Raw genomic sequence first — 23,397 nt, forward strand, 5'->3', positions numbered from 1 at the left:
TTAGCTCAGTAGCAAACGGAGAGGAGAGGGGAATTTCAGGGCGAGCAAAAATGTTTCAAGTATGTTTACTTGGAGGAAGATGAGTGCAATGAATCATGGAATCATCTAATGGTTTGGGTTGGAAAGGACCTTAAAAATCATCTAGTTACAACCCTCCGTTAGGGATTGCTTGCTTCATTTGTCAAGTTCTAAAATTAAGTATTCTGACTTTTAATGTGTTTTCCCTTTTAGTGCAAGTAATTCCTGTCAAACCTGCAAATATTTCTGAATTGATTTAAACCTGTCATTTTCCTGAAAAATACAACTCCCCAGTTGCTGTGTGCATGAAAAATGCCACCCAAACTAGACACCATGTTTCACTGCTGTGCCAGAAGGTCTGAAGGAGTATGACTTTGGTTTGTACTAGCTGGTGGTTCAAAATGGGGCAACGGACAGAGGATAGTGGGAATGCTAATGGGGTTATCTTTCTGCCAGGTGGGCTAGCAGGGCAGCACATCACTGCAGGAGGCAAGAGGTCCAAGCCACCAAAAGCATATCTCAACCTTCCTTTCTTATAGTACCTGCGAAACGAGAGCCTCCTTGTCAGACCACCCTGTGAGTGGTGATGAAATCTGTGTTCTGTGGAACCAGAACCACATTAGCCTCTGCATTTGGCCAGTCCCCAGAAGTAGTTGGTTCAAGAGTTAAGCAGAAAATGTCATCATTATCAAATTACACTGGTGTTTAAAAAGCAAGGCAAAACGGTTCAGAAAAAGAGCTCAGCCTTCTCCTCCTGGGGTCCTGAACTGATGCTGCTGGAGAGATAGTGGGAGCAGCAGCCAGTGAGGGATGGTGCAAAAAAAGAGGAAAAATATCTGTCAGGATGGAAAGAAGACCTCTTGTTAGGTTACTGTTTTCTGGTCCTTTCTGCACTGCAGGCTTTGTTTTTCCAAGCCACCAGCTGAACTACGCCCTAGCTTCCAGAGGGAGTGCTAGGAGGGATGGCCTTCCCTGAGTCCAGCCACCCCACCTTGCCACTGCACTCCTGAATCCTGTAACATAGAATCATAGAATGGTTTGGGTTGGAAGAGGCCTTAAGATCACCCAGTTCCAACCCCCTGCCATGGGCAGGGACACCTTCCACTAAACCAAGTTGCTCTAGATTGTTGTAATGATCTAGAGGTGGGCAGATAATGTGCAAAGATTAACACAGCTTGTAAAACAATAGCCAGGAACATTCATATAATAAATGGGAAGGTAGAGAGTGGAGAGTTAGTTCATTCGTGCTGCCACATTTGCGGTTTTTGTGTTCACTCCCCAGCACTCAGCCAGCCAAGTCTCACTGGCACAGCCAAATAGATGACAAAAATGGATCATCAGCATCATCCACACCTGGATGTACTTGTGCACTTTACCAACTTGAGACCCAAAAACACCCACAAACTGAACCAAGCCATCCTAGCTATAAGCTTTAGCAAGGATGTCAAGTGTTCCTGGGTTTTCCTACAATGTAGCAAAATACTGGCAATCAACAGATTTCTGCTGCCATAATCATGTCATTGCACCTCTGTTCCTGCCTTCTACTCATTGTGTTCACCCTCCCAGCACAAGAACATGGGGAGTCATGCTACATCCAAGGAGTGACACTCAGTTCATGGTGCCACTTGCATACTGTGGAGGCGGTAAAACCCAATATACCAAAGCAGCATCAAAGGTGGTTAGCGGGTGCACAAGCACCCACCACTCCTTTGGTACATCCTCACAGAGGGAAGAGCCACAGTCTCTCTGCGCAGCGAAAGACCCTCACTCCTGCGCCTGCTCTATCAGGTTTCTTCTCTTCGGATAGAGGCTGGCCAGGGAATTGGTTCCCAGCCAATGCTACACATAGTTACAGGACTCTTCAAAATGCTCAAATGACCCCAAACCCCAACGTTTCTCCACCTGCAGCAAGTGTCCTTTGCTCAGAGATGCAGCATTATCAGTGGGCACACAAAATAAGCAGCCCCAAAATCAACAAGACTCAATTAAAAGACACGAGACCTTTTTCCTTTCTGAAACATATCAGGGCTCTCTATTTGTCCTGTGATTCCTCAGCTTTTCTAGGCAGCCGGGGTCATATTTTCAAGCTTTAGTCTATGAAACACAAAGATACACACTTCCAGATAAAAGCTGAAACACTTCTCTTGTCACAGGGATTAATATAAGTCACCAGATATCATAAGACTTGCAATGTAATATCTCTTATTTCATGCACTCCTCATTGTCACTCCAGAAAGATATCTTACTCCCTCTTTCTTAGAATTTCTTATATTTTTTTTGGCTAGAACTCTCACAGCAAACATGCAATGTTGTTCTAAGGAAAACACAGTTTGCCAAGACATCTAAAATATTGTGTATTCCCTCCATCTGCTTCTGCTAAATAAACCCAGGGCCTTATCTAATATAATGAGATGTTGGCAATAATTGCACAGCCATCTGTACCGTGCTCTAAACCTATTGCAAGCTGGGCTGTGGACGTGAGAAAGTCAGAATTTATTCCTTCCATACTGAAAACAGAAACTGTAAACTTCCCCCTTTTGTTTTTTAGGATAACTTAGCTATATCAGTTCCTATGCTTAGGAAACGGTATATCATGAGTGTGACAATTAAACCTCATCTTTCCCCTTATTTTGTATAGATGAAGCTCAAGTTCTGCAGCTGACAAGGTTCAGAGCAGGCCCAGGTGAGTGCTGGTTGCAGCACAGCAGCTTCCAAGAGCTGTTTCTGCTGAGCATAGTGGCACCATGATGCAATACATCTCAGCAATGCCTCCACACCATCAGAGGTCTGCCTGTGCACAAGACCATCCCAGGAGACTTAACAGAAACTTCAAGGTTGCATTATAAACTTTCTTCTAGCTGCACTCAGTGGCTAGAACCAAGATGCCATCACCCAAACACCTAGAGGGTCTCCAGGAAATCTCGCGAAGGACATTTTACAAGGGTCTGTAGGGACAGGACAAGGGGAATGGCTTTAACCTGCCAGAGGGGAGATTGAGATGAGCTCTTAGGCAGAAGTTCTTCCCTGTGAGGGTGCTGAGGCGCTGGCACAGACTTTTCCCAGAGAAGCTGTGGCTGCCCCATCCCTGGCAGTGTTCAAGGCCAGGTTGGACACAGGGGCTTGGAGCAACCTGCTCTAGTGGAAGGTTGCTCCATGGCAGGGGGTTGGAACTGGAGGAGCTTTAAGGTCCCTTCCAACACAAACCAGGCTAGGATTCCTGCTCAGACTGAGCCCATACCAGTTCAACTGTTTGAATAAGTCTTTTTATTAAATTGTTCCTGTGACTCAAAGTCATCCTAACAAAGCTGGGGAAACAGGGATCCAGTTGCAGCTACAGCACCATGCAGCAGGCTGGAAGATCTGCAACAAGAGGACTTGAATTTCCCCTCTGCAGGACATGACTGTAAGAGAACAGTAGCGCTCAGCTACTTTACACAGGAGTCAAAAAACACTGAGGTCCTGGGATAAAAAGAATTTGAGAAACAACTTGTTGCCTATGAATTCAAATTAGCTAGGTGCACCCGGGTACATATGGGCTGGGAATCAAGATGCTCAGAGAACACAGCATAGCTGCTGCATGCTTAGGAGGCAACGTTCAATGACTACAAGGATCACCTCAACACCAATTCAATACATGCCCATGATCATGCACTTTCTGAACACTGGTTTGCCCATCCTGCTTTCCTTCTTCTCCACCATCCACACTGCAGCTGCCCACTCTTCCCCCATTTTGCCCATCCTTTTTCATCTACCAGGCATGATAATCCCCTTCCCAAAACTAACACGAGCACATAGATGCACAGTCAGCAATGGGAGCAGGCAGTGCCTCCAGGCCCCACAGAGCAGTGTGTGTGGGACCTCAGGGGCAGAGCAATGTCACTGGTGCAGGGAAGCGACATCCTTATAACAGGATAGGCACACATACTTAGATTAATTCGTAATTCAGATAACAGAGGCTTTTGCTCTCCACTGGGCTGTTAAGAATGTTGGAATCACTGCAGATACAAGTCTGTCAGCATTTTCATCCTAAACTCAATGTTTCTGGGCTGTATAGTCCAGCCATTGAGAAATACATGCTCTGGGCTAAAAACCTGACATACCAGGTCCCAGCAAGCAGCAATGATTGTGTTTCCCAAATTTCCAAAGCAGTCCCTTTGGGCCTATCGGGCAGTTCCAAGCTGGATGAACAGAGATGGAAGCTGCAGATTTCCAGGGGACGTTGCACTTGCATCAGTCATGGGTTTCAGAGCTTCATTTCACTCCCGTGACCAGGCAGGCAAGTTTGTCTGTGGGCTGGAGCCATCTGAAATCCGGGCAGACAGCAGCATCCACCAGAGGATACTGTTCATTGGCACCACTGATCTGCTGCAGCAAGTTTTCCTTTTGAAAAGGCAGACCTGCGTTACTGGGCAGGAGAAAGATCCGTGTGGAATTTCCTAGACAGCTGCAGGAGAGAAGTATCCCATGGTTCACAGCAGCTTTCTGACAAGGAGAATATAGCACTGAGGGCTTTGGGATGTAGGCCAACAGCATCAGATGCTTTTTGTTGATGCAGCCTATTGCTGTGAAATGGTCCAGAAAACCCCCCTAGCTTTTCAGCACCAGAGTTAAGCGATTCGTTAGGAGCTAAATCATTTCGGGCTTGCCTCTATAGCAATGGAGAAAAGCATAAGCAGAGGAAAGAAACCAAAAGGAGTTCTGGCAATCTCTGCTGTCCAAGATGCATGGGTCAGGTTCAACAAGTAGCAGCAAGAATGGCTGAAAGACCTGACAAATTTAATCATTAAGAGAGCAAGACAAGTCACTGTTTCAGTCCATGCTGCTGTTTTCGCTTTATAATATACCCCTCCTGCTTAAGCTGTGTTTTTTAAGAAGGAGATGCTTCACATTTTGCTTGGTTTAAATCTTAAGGAGCTGGTAGTACCCAGCTTCAGTCCCTGCACATTCAGTTCCTTCCCTAGCCGTGACACCCCGCTCCATTTTATCACCCAACTTGGTGCTCTCCAGGCAGAAAAAAGCCGCAGAAAGGCAGTGCTGGGGCCGCACCCACCAGGGAAGGACGTCTGGGCATTCTCTCAGTCTATTGGCATTATGTTGAGTTTGCAGAGAGCAGCCCATCGTCTAGACAGCATTAAGCTCTGACCAGGGAAGGTGCAGGGAGATGCAGCGTGGTTTCCAGAGTAAGCGTTTCTGACATTTGCTTAGTCATCTCCTTCCCTCCAGTTTGGTATCCCGAGTGATTCCTTCCTCTAGTAGCCCTGGGAATGGCAGAGGGAAACAGCTCCAGACGTGCACGTGGCAGCTCCAGGCATGGGCTGCTGCTGTGAGGTGGCACTGGGCAGGAACCAGGCTTTGTCCCATCCTCACCACCACCAAGTCCATCTTCCTACAGGACACAGGTGACAACTTCATTTGGTAATTTCTCCATCAATCCTCAACACAGGGCACTGGGATGCTGACAGAGGGCTGGGAATGAAATGCACCCAGACACCGAGGTCTGTGGAGACACCAACAGGGAAAAGCACCTAAACAAAGTTTAAGTCCTCCTTCCATCAGTGCCCCAGCTTGTCTGGGGACCTTTAGCAACTTGCTCTGCTTTCTTCCTGTTTCCATTCTGCTTTCCCCAGCTTCACTGGACCAGTCCATAGCTCAGGCCAGACTCTGCCAACAGCTCCGCAGCACTCAGCACAAGGCCATTGCCATCATGTTTGAGAGCACTAAGCACTACCTCAATTAAGAGAAACAGCAGAAGAAAGCACAAAACACTGCATTCTGTAACTGCTACATTAAGAGCAGCCCTGACAAAATGCAAATAGAGGGCATCTTAGTGGCAATAACTGAAGCAAATCAAGAAGTACTGCTAGTTCTTAGAAAAAGCACTCAGCAAAAGAATGGGGTTTTTTGTGCTGAAGAATGCCTTTTTTCCACCAAAAAATGTTTGTTTTCAGGGAAACATGATTTTCAGTTTTCCAGTGGGAAATTACGAAACTTTTTGGTTTCATTTTGACTTCAAATATGACTTGAGATTTTATTTTTATTTGGTTGGAATTAACTGCAATGATACTGTAAAGCTTGGCTGAAAGCAGGCATTTCCACTTCAAATCAGGTTGAAACCTCCCAGGGAAGCTACCTTTTGAAACAAAAACTTCTGGAACCAGGAGTTTTCCTCCACTATTTCTCACTAGGGAAAAATCTGGATTTCCAGGCAGCTTTCCTTCAAGCCTGGCTGCCCTCACCCCAAGTTAGCTCATACTCCCTTCCCATAGGCTATAGAGTGGGGTCTGAGTATTTGACATGGAAACAGTTCTTTGGCTGCATTTCCCTCACCTTCAGAGCCATGTAGGAGAGCTGGGGCAGCAGATCACGCCATGAGATGCCCATATGTGCCATCGGTGCTCGTCCCCAGCTCGATGGCTCAGGGAATCCCGCTCACCCCTTCAGCTGCTGATGGCTCAGATGGCTGGTTGCACTTTGATATTTATACAAGTGTGTTGCTTGTCACAGCAGTCTTTAGTAAACCACATTTTTGGCAGGCAAGGTAACTCCTTTGGTTTCCTGCAACTCATGGAGAAGCACGGATTTATGTTGGCCCTTTTCTTTTGTTGTCAGATTCCCCAGTAGAATCCCAAACTGGTTTGTGTTGGAAGGGACCTTAAAACTCATCCAGTTTCAACCCCCTGCCACGGGCAGGGACACCTTCCACTAGAGCAGGTTGCTCCAAGCCCCTGTGTCCAACCTGGCCTTGAACACTGCCAGGGATGGGGCAGCCACAGCTTCTCTGGGCACCCTGTGCCAGCGCCTCAGCACCCTCACAGGGAAGAACTTCTGCCTAAGAGCTCATCTCAATCTCCCCTCTGGCAGGTTAAAGCCATTCCCCTTGGCCTGTCCCTACAGGCTCTTGTCCAAAGCCCCTCTCCAGGTTTCCTGGAGCCCCTTTAGGCACTGGAGCTGCTCTAAGGTCTCCCCTTCAGGAGCCTTCTCTTCTCCAGGCTGCCCCAGCCCAGCTCTCTCAGCCTGGCTCCAGAGCAGAGCTGCTCCAGCCCTCGCAGCATCTCCGTGGCCTCCTCTGGCCTCGCTCCCACAGCTCCACATCCTTCTTGTGTTGGGGCCCCAGAGCTCCACTAGCCTGGCATGGTATGGTGGTGATGGCAGGAAAGCTCAGTCAGACACAAACACAGATTGCTGAGAAAGAGCAGAGATTCAAGGTGGGCTTTGCACCATCAGATTAAGATGGGGAGTGAATGCAACAGTGGGGGCAAGCAACATTGAACATACATGTATCCTGGCCATTTCTATCCCAGTCCTCAACACCTCTGCCTGAGCCAGAAACTCATCCTCACATCCTGTTTTTCCAGCTTAAATCATATCAAACTGACCTTCCAAGATTGATGTCTCCCTATCCCCAACACCTCCCGGATTTTGTACACAACCTCTGCCAATGACCAAAGTGGTGAACCCAAAACAAGGAGAGAGCTGAGACCACCAAATTCATTACATCAGTGAGTGTCGCTGGAGCAAGATTTTGAACAACTCTATGCAGAAATGTGGCTGGACCTGCACACACAGCTACATCCAACCCCTTGAAGTCACAGCCAAGTACAGGAGCTGAACCTGCACAGTTCCCATTTCCCTGACCCAGCTGTAGGAAGGAAGACTTTTTTCCCCTTTTCATTTCCCTCTCATTACAATTTTCTCCCTTGTTACATGAATGAGACAGCAGAATTTTAATGCCTCTTATGTTCTGTGAAAGATGACAGCAATCGGTATCACTCTGACCTTTTCAGTGGTTTATAATTCCATCAGCTGTCCAGACCAACTCTTCCCCTCTCCCTGCCAGGGAGAGCAGGGCAGAGGTGATAGCACCACTGTTGCTCAGAATGAAACAGCAAGGAGGCTTTCCTGGTGGGACAGGACCAGGAGCTGTCTTCTATAGCATCAGCCCTAGGTATGGGTTCAGCTAAGGGCAGAGGGCTGGGAGCAGGAGGCTGATACGGATCCCTGCCATGCATCCCATAGTTGGTGGCATCAGGATGGGGAGGCGAGCACAGTGCCCCAGGGAGGTCTCAGGGGTGTAGATTTGTCTTTTGAAAGCCTGGGGAAGGCAGCAATAGAAAAGCAGCACAGAAAACAGATTCCCTTGGTCTCACCAGCTGGGAAATGAAGATACAGTGAAGTCCCATGCCTCAACACAGTGAGCACCACAAAGACCAGCTCAGACCCAAGCCCATAACCCCAGGCTATTTCCCAAACACTAAATAAGGTGCTGTCACGTGGCTGGGCAGGGGAACAGGGAGCTCTTCCTTCTGTTTTGCTGCTCTGACATGGATTTTGCATCCTCCCCATCCAAGCAGGAACCTGTCATTCCCATCCCTGCATCTCCACAGTGACAGAAAGGACTGCTCAAAGAAGAGCACTGACAGACCAGGACACACAACAGCCCCAACGGTGAAATTGCCTCCTGTACACATCAATCAGATTGGACCTTCTCTGTGCTCCAAATCCACAGCTCAATTCACATCAGACCATGGCAGCTCAGCCGTGGACAGGACTATCTCTGAACACAAACTCACACACACGATGGTGCATCTCCCCTCAGGCTGCTTAAGCAGCACAAAGGGTTTCTCCCCCTTTTCCTTCCTCTTCCAAAATCATCCTCTTTCCCCGTTGTTTAACCTGAAATCTTCTCTAACAGACTCCTCTCACTGTGGGGAGAAAATGGCTCTGGCTGCCATAGGCGAGTGATAACCCAGCAGATTTTAATCCTTCCCTGTTATTGTATTACCACCAGGAGAATATGGATTGAGATAAAAAGCTCACCAGCCCAGCCATAATTATATTAGAAAGGCAATTATCTTCTTTGCCACCCGACTTTGTGCTTTCTTTCTGTAACGAAGTTTCCAGCTAATGTTTGCAGTGACAGGATCAGCCACCACTAATTCACTGGGAAATGTAGAAGCTAATTGTCTGTTCAGCACGTGAGAAGCAGCAGATCAAGGCTGCTTAAGAAGTAAAAGGAAGAAAGAAGCAGGGGAGCCTCCTGCCTCTTCTTCAAAAGAAGAAAGGAGCGGGGGAGCTCTGAGCAGGAGCAGACCAGAGCTCCTGGCTGTTGATGATGCCCATGCCTCACCACAGAGCTGGTCCCAGAGCACCTTCAGCCTTTCAGCTATCGACATAAGCACCCCAAATCACAGCAGCATGCTCTCAAATACATATTTGCTTCAAGGCACCTGCCCCATGGATCCTGCTTTTTCTGACTGTTTCCAAAACATCAGGAGGGCTAAGGGGATGTTAAAATAAAGACATAGCACTTGTTGACCCCAGTGATTAACACAATAAGGAAAGCACCATCCCATCATCACCAAAGCAGCTCACTGTGCTGCTGGCTGTAGGTGGCAGGTTACGAATGGAAAGGGAAACTGAGGCACAGAGCAGGAGAAGGACTTTGGTGTCCCCAGTGTCACCCACATTCAACTCCACCCAAATAGTCTCTGTGTGAATTGGGACCAAAGCTGCTTTTGGTCTATGAGCCATCCTCACTTGTGTTTCTAAGCATGGAAGAAACTTGAGGGCTCTTCTACCCCAGACAATAAATTATCCATAATTGCATGAGCTAAATATAATTTTAACCAAGCACACATTGTACAGATCCCAACACGAAGATGTTGGCTTAAATACATTGGGTGCATTGTTTCATAGAGGGAGTTTTGTGCTCTGCACTATTACTGAGTAGAATGAAATTACCATTTGAGACACTTAATTTTACTAATTACAATCTTTAGGGGAACATTTTGAAAAATTACTGTCTTTACCAATGCATAACTGACCATCTGATGTCCTCTCCATTATTGCCACCAGAGTTTCTTCCCTCTTTCTAAATTGAGAGGTAGGACAGCACTTTGCAAAAGCTCCCAGAAGGATGTGTTCCCATCAGCACAGCGGCTTGTGCTGTTTGTCTCATGCCATTGCGGAAGAGAATGTTTTTCTCCCTTAACGATAAGTGATGCTCTAGTGACTTGGAAAAGTATCTAAAAAAGCCAAAACTGAAAACACATTTCAGCTGAGTTTCCTCAAAGTCAAAATTTGCACTAATTTTGACAGGATTGAAAATTTGGTGTCTGTGGGCAATTCTTCCCCTCTTCCAGGGCTTGCCATTTTAAGATGGAACTATCCTCATTCCTAGGATAAAACTAGGAAACTATCCTAGGTTTTGGTCTCAGCCCTCAGAAACCATCCAGCACCCAAACATCTCCAGATGCCACAGAAGAACCAGCATAGATATTGGCCTACACCTCCACCACTGCTTTACTGGGCACCAGCAGCAGAGTTATCCCTGGCAGTAGAGTTATCCCTGCCTCGTCCCACTCAATAGCACTCATGACCTACCCAGCAACATGGGGTTTAATTGTGCCCTTGAGCTATTATACATTGCAGCACAGCACCTCAGACTGCTTGTCTCTACATCTTCACAGTGATGTGCAGAGTCCCCACACAGCATCAGATCTTGGCACCACTCCTCCCAACTCCTTCAAGGACATAGCACCCATCCCAAACAGCTTGTAACAGCCTCCAGTGCGCTGATGACCCTCCTGAGGATGCCTGATACAACGAGGTGATATTTGGGCGAGTTTCCACTCCCTACGTAAAAGCTGCAGGTTTCAAGCAGCATCACCAGGGCAGAGGGATGGAGGAACGCATTGCAGGAGGACGCAGCAGGAAGTAAGTGCCTGCTGCATCCCACACCTGCCCTTCCAGCAGCATCCCCTGACAGCACACGTCTCCAACAACAGCCTCTTACAGCTTTGCAGGATGCGCTTCCCAAAACCCAGCCAGCTCATTCCAAAAACTGCCTGGGAAGGAGCCTGCCACCGGCTGCACATAGAGATGGGGCAACTGGGAAAGGGTGTTTGGCTGGAGGTTGTGCTTTATGAGGTTTAAAACTTTCAGCCTGTAAACAGCTCTCCCCAGGTAGTTGCTGGATGCAGCTGGATGAACCTGGATGAAGCGGAGAGGAAGAAGAAAAGGCATCTAAAATCAGTTGTGCAATTGACAGTGTTGCCTCCACCTGCCCTCGCTGCTCAGCTCTGCTTGCAAATGTGGCTGTTTAGAGAGTCCCATGTGCTTACAGAAATATCTTTAATCCTTCATTTATCCGGGAGCTCTGTGCCACTCATAATTTCAAAGGGGGCACCAGCAGCAGCATGGGAATGGCAGAAGAGCAGAATTTACCTGATTCTCATCTGGGCAATGCAGACCCCCTGGGCTCATCAGGAGCTGCGCATGGGGAGTGTGACACTGCCAGCTCCAGCCTCCCCACTGGTACTATCTCATCAAGCTCCACACTGACACCAGCACCAGACACTTGAAAGGCCCAGGGCTATGGAGCTGATGAGACTGCATCAAATTAAAAATGAATGTATTAAATTACTTCTATGAGAATCCTTATCCTCCAGCTCAATGCCTAGGCAAAAACCACAAGGGAGCCAGTGCCTCCCCTGCAGCACAGCCAGTTTCAGCACCTCCACCACAACCACACCACAAGCAATTTTGGAAGAGCAAACAAGTGGCAGCCACATGCTGGGCCATCTCTTCTAGGACAGGCTCTCGTCTCCCATCACTATCCCTGCAAGATGCTCGCCTTCGGCCAGGTTGAGCCACGGCAGCACTTTTCCATGCTCCCCACCTCAATGACGGATCGTCTTCCTTCACAATATCCAGCCTCTCAGTAGGGTGCAAGGTCAGCAAATCCTCCTCCACAGCTCAGCCTGCCTTTGCCTGCAGCCCAGATAATTGACTCATCTGTAGGCTTTCCTGTCTTCCCTGGGCTGGGAAGATGAAGTCAAATTGTGCCTTCAAAATTCAAGCTGCCTTGTGCCAACTTTGCCAGTCAATAAATCCCTGCCCCTCTGACTCTGTGGTTTTCAGTGCAGCTATGGAAAGATCAGGCCAAAAGCACTTGTGGAAATCTCCCCCCTCATCTGCCACACAACTTGCTCTGAAACATGAGCATCCTTTAACCTGCTTTTACTTATTTATTTAAGCAGGAAAGGAGAGAGAAAAACATCCCAGGCCAGCCTGTGTCAGCAATTAGGCGCATGAAATATCTGTCAGGAGCAGCTTTATAATTAGAGCTTTACCCTGTCCTTCTCTTCTCCCCCAGCAAGAAGTCACTGAGGACCAGCCACGTCTGCAAGGTTGTGCTGCTCCTGGGGAGCCTCAGAGGACGAACAGGCTGAGGCACTGAAACTGGCTTCATGCTCCCATCAGGCAGGAGACCTGCCTGCACAGGGAGCACAAGCACTGCAGGCAGCACAAGGGATCTCTTTTGGCTTACGCAGAGCCTTTTACCCCTCCAACATGGGACAATCACAGAATCCCAGACTGGTTTATATTGGAAGAGACTTTAAAGCTCACCCAGTTCCAACCCCCTGCCACGGGCAGGGACACCTTCCACTAGAGCAGGTTGCTCCAAGCCCCTGTGTCCAACCTGGCCTTGAACACTGCCAGGGATGGGGCAGCCACAGCTTCTCTGGGCACCCTGTGCCAGCGCCTCACCATATATATACTGGTGCAAGGTGTGTATATATATATGTGTGTATATATATATATGCACACACACATGTATAAAATCAACACAAAGGCTACTAACTGCTAGTGTCTTTGGAGATTTCAAGCATTTGTGTGGTAAGTGGATTTCAATTAAAGCCATCCATAAGGAGAGAGGGCCCCTCTCTCCTTCTAAATCACAGCAGCACGGCAGAAGGAGTGGAAAATGCACTTTTAAACACTATACCTCAGATGGTGGAGAGCACCATCCTCTTACACTGAGGGGAAGAAACTAATTAATTGATACAGGTCAAACCAGAACAAGGCTCCCAATTATTCTACAGTAATTACCCTAATAAAAATTTAAACACACATAAGGTAACGTCATAAGGTTTAGTCTCAATATTAGCAACAGGAGAAACTAATCTTCTACAGCTGCCCAAGGGAATATTAAGAGTTGGCTACTGATATCCAGACCCCCAGAAAGATCTCCCTCCAGCAAACAGCCATTTGGGGCACACACACATGTGAAATTCCCATCTTGTGTGCAAACACAGCTATCACTCGAGGAAAATAAAGTCTGTACACAATATATCACAGCATCTTCAATCCACACACAGTTTCCCTTACAAAAGCACTGGTGTGCATCCTAAATAACATGAGTTTCCCATTCAACACCCTCAGAGGATGAGAAATAATATTCTCATTCTCATTATAAACACTGGGAATGGAAGAGAGCTGAGCAAACTCCTTCTGGAAAATACTTTATCAAAGGAAAATGCATGTGGAGTAAAACCAGAAGTGTTGGCTAATTTGGGCTGAACACAGTAAATAGCCTCAGCCAGGAAAAATGAAGAGCTGAAGGAGTAATCAAACATTTCCTTTTGGTGTTTGCTAAATTAGGTGGTTCAAAATGGTGTTTTAACTTCAGTAATTCTCCATATGTCAGCATAAATGAGCTTTAAAATATATGTATATCAAAACAGTAAAATGGAGCAACAAATCTTATTTTCACATCTTGGGAGAAAAATACAATAAGAGTACCGAGGGGTCACCAAGTATGCTGGAGCTTGTTCTCCTCCAATTGCTCAACAGAAATGGAAAATAGGAAGACAAAACTCCAGAATTCAGGCCCAGAGGGATGCCTTGAAGCCCCTGGACTGCTCAGTCCACCCCTGTGCCAGCCCATGCCTGGGCCTTTACAGCCAGGTGAGCTGTACCATGGTGGCCAGGGCTCCAAGATAACAGATACCTGAGCAAGATACCCTTGCTGCAACCCAGGTTAGAAGCTGGTCTTACCTAAGTTTCCCCATGGCCAAAGTGATGGCATCAGTCTGCAAAGTTGCTCCATCTCTCCCAAAACCCAGGCCTTTCACCACCCAGGCAGTAAGTCCATACTGGTGGTTCTGCTCCTCCTGGGGGCAGCAACAGCTCCAAAAAGAGGAAATCGTGGTTTAGGAGTTACTAACCACACCTCCTCCATTCAATTTCACTTGTTCTTCATGGACCTGGTTCCTCTCACCTGTTTTGTGGCTGCAATTCATCAGAAGCTAGTGTTTTAATAGAGAAAACGTGTAGAACAAGCCTTCAGCAGATGTGGGTAGTTGGTTTTGGAGTACCTTGACCTAGAGGAATGTGCCCCTAGTAACTTCCCAGTTAGGTTCAGTTGTGTTTGCTGACTCCCACGTCAGATATTTTGGTGCTGGAAAAAAAAAATGGGATTGGGAAGAGGGAGGCCAAATTCAGAACCACACCAGAGAAGGACAAAGTGCTGATGACACGACTCTCCCTGCCAAGATCTCAGTGTTGGTATATTTGTTCAGCTCACAGGAGGCCATATGTGCGTGTGTCCCAGCAAGCAGATCTGGGTTCACATCTGCCAAAACAGGGTCCTAGTTCCTAGGACATGAGAGCAGGGCTGAGTGGTTCTTAATGCCTCTTCTCGAAGCTGCTTCACTCAGTACAGATGAACCTGGGCAGGAAGCGGAAGGCAGTTGGCCAACCCCAGCATGGGTGCTTGAAGCATCCACTGAGGGATCCTCCATGCTCCTGCTTTAACAGCTGCTTCTGCTGTTTCTGTAGAGTAGAAGAGCTACTCCACCAGAAGGGATTCAAAATGCCCAGCAGCCTGATGATTAGAGTGCTCTTGAAAAATGCAACACTGCTTTCGGTTCCTGCCCTGAAATCAAGAAGAGGTTAGCTCAAAAGTTTGCTCTCCTGACTCCGAAAGCTCTGAGCATGACGCTGCAAGGAGCTCTTGGGCAAGTCATGACTCTTCACTTGGGCTGTTCCACTTCATGTAAACACCCTCAAACCTTCAGGGATGCAATCAAAGTAAGCAGTTATAGCTTCACCCCTACAGCAGGACACCTATATTCCTGTTTACCAGACATACTATTTGATCAAACACCAAACCAGATCAGGTCAAAAAGAGTCTTAAAACAGAACAAGATGATCTTATTTTGTTCCTCCAAGATACAAAACCTATTCTGCTTGCCCAAACCAGAAACTACTCCTGATCTCCAAGCTGGTCCCAGACTGGGGAAAGATCATTCCTTCATTCCTCTCACCAGCAACAACACTGGAGATAGATAGCTAGAAGGTGCATCCTGCAGAAGCACACTGAAGCACACAAGTGTATCACTCCAAAAGCTTAAAAAATAAATAAATGAAGAAATAAAAAAATGTAATGTGTTTTCTTGCAGCTGTATCATTTGGTATAACAGCAGATTACACCTTCAAAACATCTGTCTCCCCACACACTGCTTAAACAGCCCCCACTGCTCAGCTCCAGCCCTAGAAACTCACGCTTTTCATTCAGGCTCAGGTTTTGTGTTTCAGACAAAACAGCAGACAGCAAATAAGAATTACTCAAACCTCATCCCCTTCCCAGGTCATCTATACCCAATCACCACCCCAAAGATATACTCCTCCAGCAGAGCCAGAGATCATTTTGGGCTTATTTCACGCTGACCCTTTGAGAGCTCCTGTATCGCTCAACCTCCTGACATGCAGAGGCAAGTTTGTTCCCTGCAGAAGGAGCTGGGAACTGAAATGGCTTTCAGGTGTGATGCAGTGGAGATGCAGAGCCTGCCTGTCCCTTGCCTTGGGGCTGGAGCCAGCTGCTCTCCCAGCCCATCAGCCAGGCGAGGATGGAGGCAGGCAATTGCAGTAAACCCTCTTGCTGTGCTGGGGTTTCCCAGCTTGGTTTCCAGCAGCACAGGGCAGAGGCAAAGCTGGATTCCAGATGCCTGTAACTGGGCCAGGGTGTTCAAGCTGCCAGGCCAGACTGAAAACCCTCTCTGGAATTAAGGATCAAAGACAGGAAGAGAATTGAGTGAGCACAAGCATTCCTATTGACTCCTGCAACTGCTTCCACATGCAAAGACCCACCCTGGCTCCCACTTGAATCACAGAATAGAATCATAGAACAGTTTCGGTTAGAAGGGAGCTTCAAAGGTCATATAGTCCAACCCCCTGCAATGAGCAGGGAGAATCCTCTGCTCTTTAGCAAAGCTGAAGCTCCTCAGTGCAGAGAGATGCTGGTGTGAGCTTTGAGGGCCAGCACAAACTTTTTGTTCCCCTTTCCTCCCATTGCCTGATGCTGCCAACACCACAATGGGCCAACACCACAATGGGGCTTAGAGCAACCTGGTCTAGTGGAAGGTGTCCCTGCCCATGGCAGGGGGTTGGAACTGGATGAACTTTAAGGTCCTTTCCAACACAAACCAGTTTGGGTTTCTATGATCATGGAGCCAGAAGCATCCAGTGCAGTACCACAATGGGCCTGCAAACCTGCCACCCGCATGTAACACCTTTACTCCAAGCTGCTATAGGGGCTTTGGATGGGACACCAGGAGGGTTGCATTGAAAGATTTGAGTCCGGTGCAGGGAGCAGCAGCAGAGACCAGACCAGGGTCAGAGCAGCAGCTCACTCCTCCAGTGGCTTCATATAACAGAGGCAAGTTGCGCTGAGCTCACAGGCTGCGGAGGAGGCAGCTCAGGAGCAGGAAGGGGGTTATAAAGTTTCCTCTGTCTCCAGGTGCAATTTAGCAAAATTATGTCACAGAGAGTAGGAAAAACATTACAATGAACTGCACCACGACATTCATTTTCAAGGATGCCCAGGGCACAAGAAAGGAAAATATTGATTAGAAGTGGCTGCAGGTTTTCTGGAAGAACAGTTTTCTGACAGAAAATGACAATTTGATTACATCAAAATTTTCTGCTAGAATGGGTCAAACTCATAAAAACTTCATTTAGGAAACCAGTCACAATCTGTCTTATTGAATTGAACGTTCTGATTTTGAAGCCACATTTTCTTTCATTTTAAGACTCGCACTAAAAATTATTTCTAAAAACAAAAGAAAAATATTTCTTTCCCCCCCAAAAAGCCATTTTCATTGTATTGGAAAAGCATATTTCAGCTTTCCAAACACGAATTTTGCCATTGCAAAATACTTTCGCACAGTGGACACTCTAGATTCTGCCCTGTCTTGAGCACTTTTTGCCCAAGAGAGTTAATAGGATGAACTAATTCTATAGAATAGTCATACTACTTGTTTGAATACTTAAATTGATATCAGCTGTAATCATACCAATGAAAGTGGGTGAGGCTGGGGCTAGCCTGGGTATGCTTCTATGCAAACATTTTCTCATATGGTAGTTTTGGAGTTTTTTCTATGTTGGGTTCGTTGTTTTAAGTTATTGGCAACAAATCATGGTAAAATCCTGTTCCAGAAGACAGGAGATCCCCTGGCAAAACCCCTCCATCGCCAGCAGACCCAGCTGAGGATGTAGAGGGTGACCTGTCCCCATGACGGGTGACAGGAGTCCCCTTGGCTTTTCTGAGCAGGAACATGCCATGGGAGCGCTGAGGTCTCCATCTTCTATATGTAGCCAAAAGTAGAGCAAAAAAATGCAGTGTTAATAGTAATAAAAATTAAGCAAAATTCCTGAGTCACAGAGTCATAGCAGTATTTATGCATCTAACTCCTATTGATGTCAAAGCAAGCCAGGAACCACATCTCTCCTGGATCCAGCCCATGGATGTTATTTCTCACACCTGCTCTGTCCTCTCTGTTCTTTTCCGTGGTTTTCATTTTTTCTCTTCTCTCTCCTGTCATCACACAGTTTATTACATTCATCATCGCCTTTGCCTTGCTCCCTCTGGCACTCTGAAAGCATTCATTTCATTTCCAGTTCTCAGACATTAAAAGCATTTTATTCTGAATTCTGGTGCCTTCAGCACAGAAAATCAGCCTCAGCTGCACTTAGAAAACACCAGCCTGATCTCGTTATACACCTGCTCTTCATACAGTATTAAGGCAGAGGGGGAAACCAAGCTGCCTTTCAAATAACCCTGTTCATTAACCACTTGCAGTTTAAAAGCTGAATGCAGAGAATACACCACCAGGTCCAAACCCTGTTGCTCGCACTGCATTCCTTCTGCTGTCTGCGTTTTGGAGATGGCAAGGAGTGGTGAAGTCTACAATGAATTTTTCCTAGCACTGTATTTTAGAAGTGGCCGTGGAGTGACCAACAAGAAGGATGTGAGGATGGTGAGGCACTGGAACAGGTTGCCCAGAGAAGCTGTGGCTGTCCCATCCCTGGCAGTGTTCAAGGCCAGGTTGGATGGGTCTTGGAGCAACCTATCTAGTGGAAAGTGTCCCTGCCTGTGGCAGAGGGTTGGAACTGGATGAGCTTTAAGGTCCCTTCCAACCCAAACTAGTCTATGATCTATGAAGCTAGATTAGGCATTCTATGATCATGGAGCCAGAAGCACCCAGAACAGAGGAGTCGGGGTCCATATCCCGGCCAGATGCTGTAAAGCCACTACCTCATCTCATATTCTTGTGGATCTCGCTGGGACAAGGTAGCAAACTCCTGCCCTGGTTGGAGACAATCATCCCACCTCAGGGATGTGGCTCTTCCCACAGCTCAGCTCAAACTGCCATTGAGACAGAACTAATTAACCAACCTGCTCTGCTTTGCCTGCAGCAAGCCAGGAGCAAGCTTTAGATCTGGGTTTGGGTGACCTTATTTCACCTCCCTCCATTCTCCCTTAAAGACATTCCTACAGTTTTCCCCAACCTTACCTCCAAAAGGGGAATGGGAACCTGCAGTTGAGAGCAGTGATTTCTCATGTCAAAACAAAGGCATGTCTGCAACACTTTATACAAAGCAACACGCCATACACAAGCAGCCTCAGCAGCTCGCCCTATGTTGCAGAATAAACATATCCACCAACACCTCAATAAGCTTACGCTGTAGATCCAGGCTCTGCAGTGAGTAAATCCCGTGGTACCATGCCCCGGGGATGGCTCTCACCCCACTCCTCAGAGGCTCACCACCACCGAGCATCATAAGCAGTTTATAATCTGGGCAATGTCAGCAGCACCACGCTAAATCCACAGAGCACTCCCTGCTTTGTTCACCAGTGCTGAGTGTGAATTCCGCAGCAATGCAAGCACTGGCCTGAGTAAAACCTGACTTAGCATGGCTCCAGGGAGGCAGACAGTACCTATGTTATACATACAATAAACCCAGCCAGCTTTTGACTTTTGCCATTCAGATTGCTCAGCACTGGTATTTCCCTTGTGCATGCACTAACACACACAAGCTGCTCAGCCCTTTGGTCCTCGCTTATCCCAGCAGCTTTACAGGTTGATTAGGATTTGGGGCACTTATTAGCCTTTATCCTAAAGTGAAAAAGCACCCAACCAAAAAAAAAAGAATAAAACAAGCCCACAAATTGTTAGACTGAGAACTATCAGGAGTGACTAACAAAGAGAAAAAGCAACAAATGAACTCCCAAAACACACAAGCAGTGAACAATATAAGGTAGCTCTTTGAAAAGAAATCTTTTTATCAGCCTCAGCAAGGCATCGAGCCATTCCTCTGATACATCATTTCCCTTCTCTAACACACAAAACACCCAGGTGTAGGGTTTATTTCCACTAACAACCAACAAACTTTTATCATTAAAAATATAGCAGGACAAGCTACTATTAAGCTGGCTGGATGGAGAGCAGCAGATGCTACCAGGGCCTCTGGGTCGTACCCACGTCCCCTCAGTTGTTGGTCCAAGCACATGGTTGTGGTTTCACCAGCAGCTCCCACAGCACTTTGCAGTAGACAACCTGGAGAGACATTAATTGCCTTGCCCAGGGTCACGTAACAAAGCCACTGGAAACCTGGGAGAAGTATCCCAGGGATATTTGGCTCCTTTCCCAATATTTCTCCCCCTGGATCAGAGTGCCTCATTCACTCCCAGCCCACATTGCATCCCCATGTGTCCCCCCAGGTTCCCTCTCCTTCTCGGGAAGGATGTGGAATAAGAGCCCTGCTCTCCAAAGTGCTTACCACATGCTCAGAGTTGAGCTCAAGGGCTTTACAGGGAGGTACTAAGGAGTTCTTCAAGTGCAAGGGCCTCCCAAAATTATAAGGAGATAAAGACTAATGCAGTATATAACCACTGGAGGCTGTGAGGTCTCACACACCCTAAGAGCAATAAGGGTCTGCTCATATCCCGTGTGACTTCCCTCCATGGGGACACGAATGAAGCTATGCTGGCATGGGAGAGCTCACCAGCTCCAGCTGGAGCCTTCAAACCAAAGATCAAAATCCCCCAGCTTGGATCCTGCACCCATCTCCAAGCTCCCTCTACTGTTCCCAAGTGCATGTTACAGTCCCCGATTCCTGTTACTTTCCCACCCGCAGCAGGACCACAGCAGAAATTATGTCCTACTGCCACCAAAAGATATTTCCTCCTATATCAGCAAGTTCAGCTGAAACAGAAGCAGGACACAGCAGCAAGTACCTTTGGAGGCTTTATCTGGGATAGAAGTGATGAAATGAAGAAAAGCAGAAACACTTGCGACAAAACAAGGAGGGGAGGAGGAAATCACCCTGCTGCAAAGGGGTCAGATGTTCTGCTGAAAAGCAGCGAAAGCAGACACATTAAATAAGTGTCTGAGCTGCAAATAACTGTCCCACTCAGAGTTCCTCTGTCTCTCTGCTTCCCCCAAGGCCCTGCTCAATTCTTCTCTTACTTTAGCAGTAATATTGCCATCTGCAAATGCTGGAGGAGCATTGCCATCCAGCAAATGCCCAGAGCATCTCTCAGGGTTAGCATGAACTCTAGTTCTTCTCCTAGAAGAACTTCAGGTCCTTGATCTCAAACCCATCTCAGTGACTTGCTATAGCCAGCCTATTCTGATTCAGAGAGACAGCTGAGGAGGGGACCAACAGTGGGTATCCCTGTGATGAGCAGCGCTCCCAGCCTGCCTCTGCCCTGGCCATCCCAAAGCACAGACCCACACAGCTCAGCTTTCTCCTGGCCACAGGAGAAGACATCACCAAAGCCCAGAAGAGCAGCAGGGTCCAGCCTGACTAATAGCAGAAGCAACAGTAACCCACCAAGGTCCACTGCAGCCTTCACAAAGATAGTTATACCAGAGTACCCTGAATTACTGTGGTCAAGGGGAAATGGCTTTAACCTGCCAGAGGGGAGATTGAGATGAGATCTTAGGCAGAAGTTCTTCCCTGTGAGGCTGCTGAGGCACTGGCACAGGGTGCCCAGAGAAGCTGTGGCTGCTCCATCCCTGGCAGTGTTCAAGGCCAGGCTGGACACAGGGGCTTGGAGCAACCTGCTCTAGTGGAAGGCGTCCCTGCCTGTGGCAAGGGGTTGGAGCTGGGTGAACTTCCAACCCAAACCATTCTATGAGTCTATGATTTCTTGCAAACTCAACCCAAATGACACTGTCCCCAGGCAGTTACAATCTGGCACCTGGACCAACCTCATAAATTCCAATCTGTTTTTTAGGGGAAATGAATGAAGGCAGCTAGTGTAGCTTAAAGACAAACAGATGTTTACCTGGAGATTTATCTCCCGAGTGGGTTTCAACTGCATCTTTAATGTTGAGTGGCACAAAAGGAAGCCACAGGTTCTTATTATTGAGGAGATTAACGAGCCCTGCTGCACGGCTTCCCCCAGCTATGCAGGCTTCTACCAGCGCCTGCCTCAACTGGGAAATGATTCATCTCAATCTCCGGAGGATTTTTCTGGTAACTGCTGCAGATCCACCTTGGGATGACAGAGCAAAACTAGCAGAAAACCAATCTTGTCACTTCTGGTTTTTTCTCCCACCAAAAAGACATTATTTTAGGATCAGGATATCAGAATCAAAGCTAAGGACAATTTGGCTCCTTACACAGAGACCTTATTAAACCTGTTTTTAGCTGACAGTGTTAAAACTGCTGCCCATAGATTTATTGGTGAAATTTATGAACCAGTGAGGAAAGCCACCAAAAGGGGAGGAAACACAATCAATTCCAAATCTCAGGACAAGAAGCATGTTTCAGTGGGATTCAAAGGTGTTAAAGTCAGTAAGCCAGAGAGAAAGCAGCATGAAATAAATACATATAGCCTCTAATCCCCTAAGATACTTTGTCTGGAGGACACCAAGCACTGTGCAGCAAACTAAAACCAATAACTCCTAAGGGATAGGACTTGTTACCAGACAGGTAAGAAATGAGGATGAAAGCAAGAAAGAAGCATGACAAGTTAAATACAAAAACATGTGTCATAGCATTTAGAAGGGGGGGGGGGAAGGAAATACAGTTTTTCTTGGCTAGAGCTATACTCACAATTGACCCAAATGAAGGAGGCTGTACTCAAGTCCCCTGGGTGATGGCTACACTGCCTGGAAGCAAGGGACCAGGGATCACAGCCACCACCCCTCCGCATGCCCATAAGGCTGCCTGCACAGCCCCAACCTCTCTGGAAAGAGCCAGCTGGCTTTTCAAGCTCCACCTTCACTCATAGTGCTAGTGGGAGAGTTTAAGGCACCTGGAAGAAGACTCAGCTGGATGCACACAGCCTGCCCTACCCCACCGGTGCTGTTCATTCACATCACCATGTTCCAGTGTTCAGCAACATACCCACACCTAGTAAGGTTTCATGCCCTAACATGGACCAAACAAGCTTTTCTGGTTTAGATGTGAGCCTTCCTCAAAGTCTACCTCCAAAACAGGAATGGAAAACACATGAAGCATCTAATGTCTGCATGTGAAGGAAAGAGCAGTGGTTGCCACCACCTCTGCCTAGACCTGCCTCCCTTTTGTCTAGCAGATAACTGTGGAGAGAACATCCTCCTGTAGTTGTGATGAGGGATACACACATCCCTGTCCTCTCACAGCCATCTGAGAGGCGAACCTCTGCCTCCAAACTAACCTTGGCAAGTCCACAGGCCAATGACAAAGAGAAAAGAGAGGAACAAGACTCCAAAATAGTTTCTGAGAGGCTTATTTCCAGTTTATCAGATTTTGCTTATGTGTGTGTATATATAGATTACAGAGTCACAGAATGGTTTGGGTTGGAAAGGACCTTAAAGCTCATCTAGCTCCAACCCCCTGCCATGAGCAGGAACACCTTCCGCTAGACCGGGTTGCTCCAAGCCATGTCCAACCTGGCTATCGATAGACCTCTCTCACACACACATAAGTTTTTACATCAGCCCCTTGTCATTCAGCACCTGGGGAAAACAGAAGGTTTATTCTTTATTCTGAGTCATTTCTCAATTCTGAACAAGCACGAAGCCCAGCAGGACCTGATGTGCCGGATATGCTGAGCTGCACACAGACAGCGCTTCCTCTACAAAGGCCTCCTCCTGAAAATCCGCTGAGAAATTCCTAAAAAAAAATCATTTACTAAAGAAAAAGGAAATCTGAGGTCACAGTGAGAGAGTCATGATTAGCAGAAAGGCAGTGAAGGGCCAGGGCAGACGTGCTGCTCCGGGTGGAGAACGCAAGAACTAAGCAAACATCGCCTGA

General features: G+C 47.3%; 1 protein-coding gene across 19 annotated transcripts in view; it reads right to left on the reverse strand.

The window, feature by feature from the left end:
* CACNA1B (calcium voltage-gated channel subunit alpha1 B) overlaps positions 1-23,397 on the reverse strand; it is a 310,494-nt gene that overhangs the window by 217,273 nt on the left and 69,824 nt on the right. The window lies entirely within an intron of this gene.

The sequence above is a fragment of the Strigops habroptila genome, chromosome 15 (assembly GCF_004027225.2).
Source record: "Strigops habroptila isolate Jane chromosome 15, bStrHab1.2.pri, whole genome shotgun sequence".
Classification (NCBI taxonomy): domain Eukaryota; kingdom Metazoa; phylum Chordata; class Aves; order Psittaciformes; family Psittacidae; genus Strigops; species Strigops habroptila.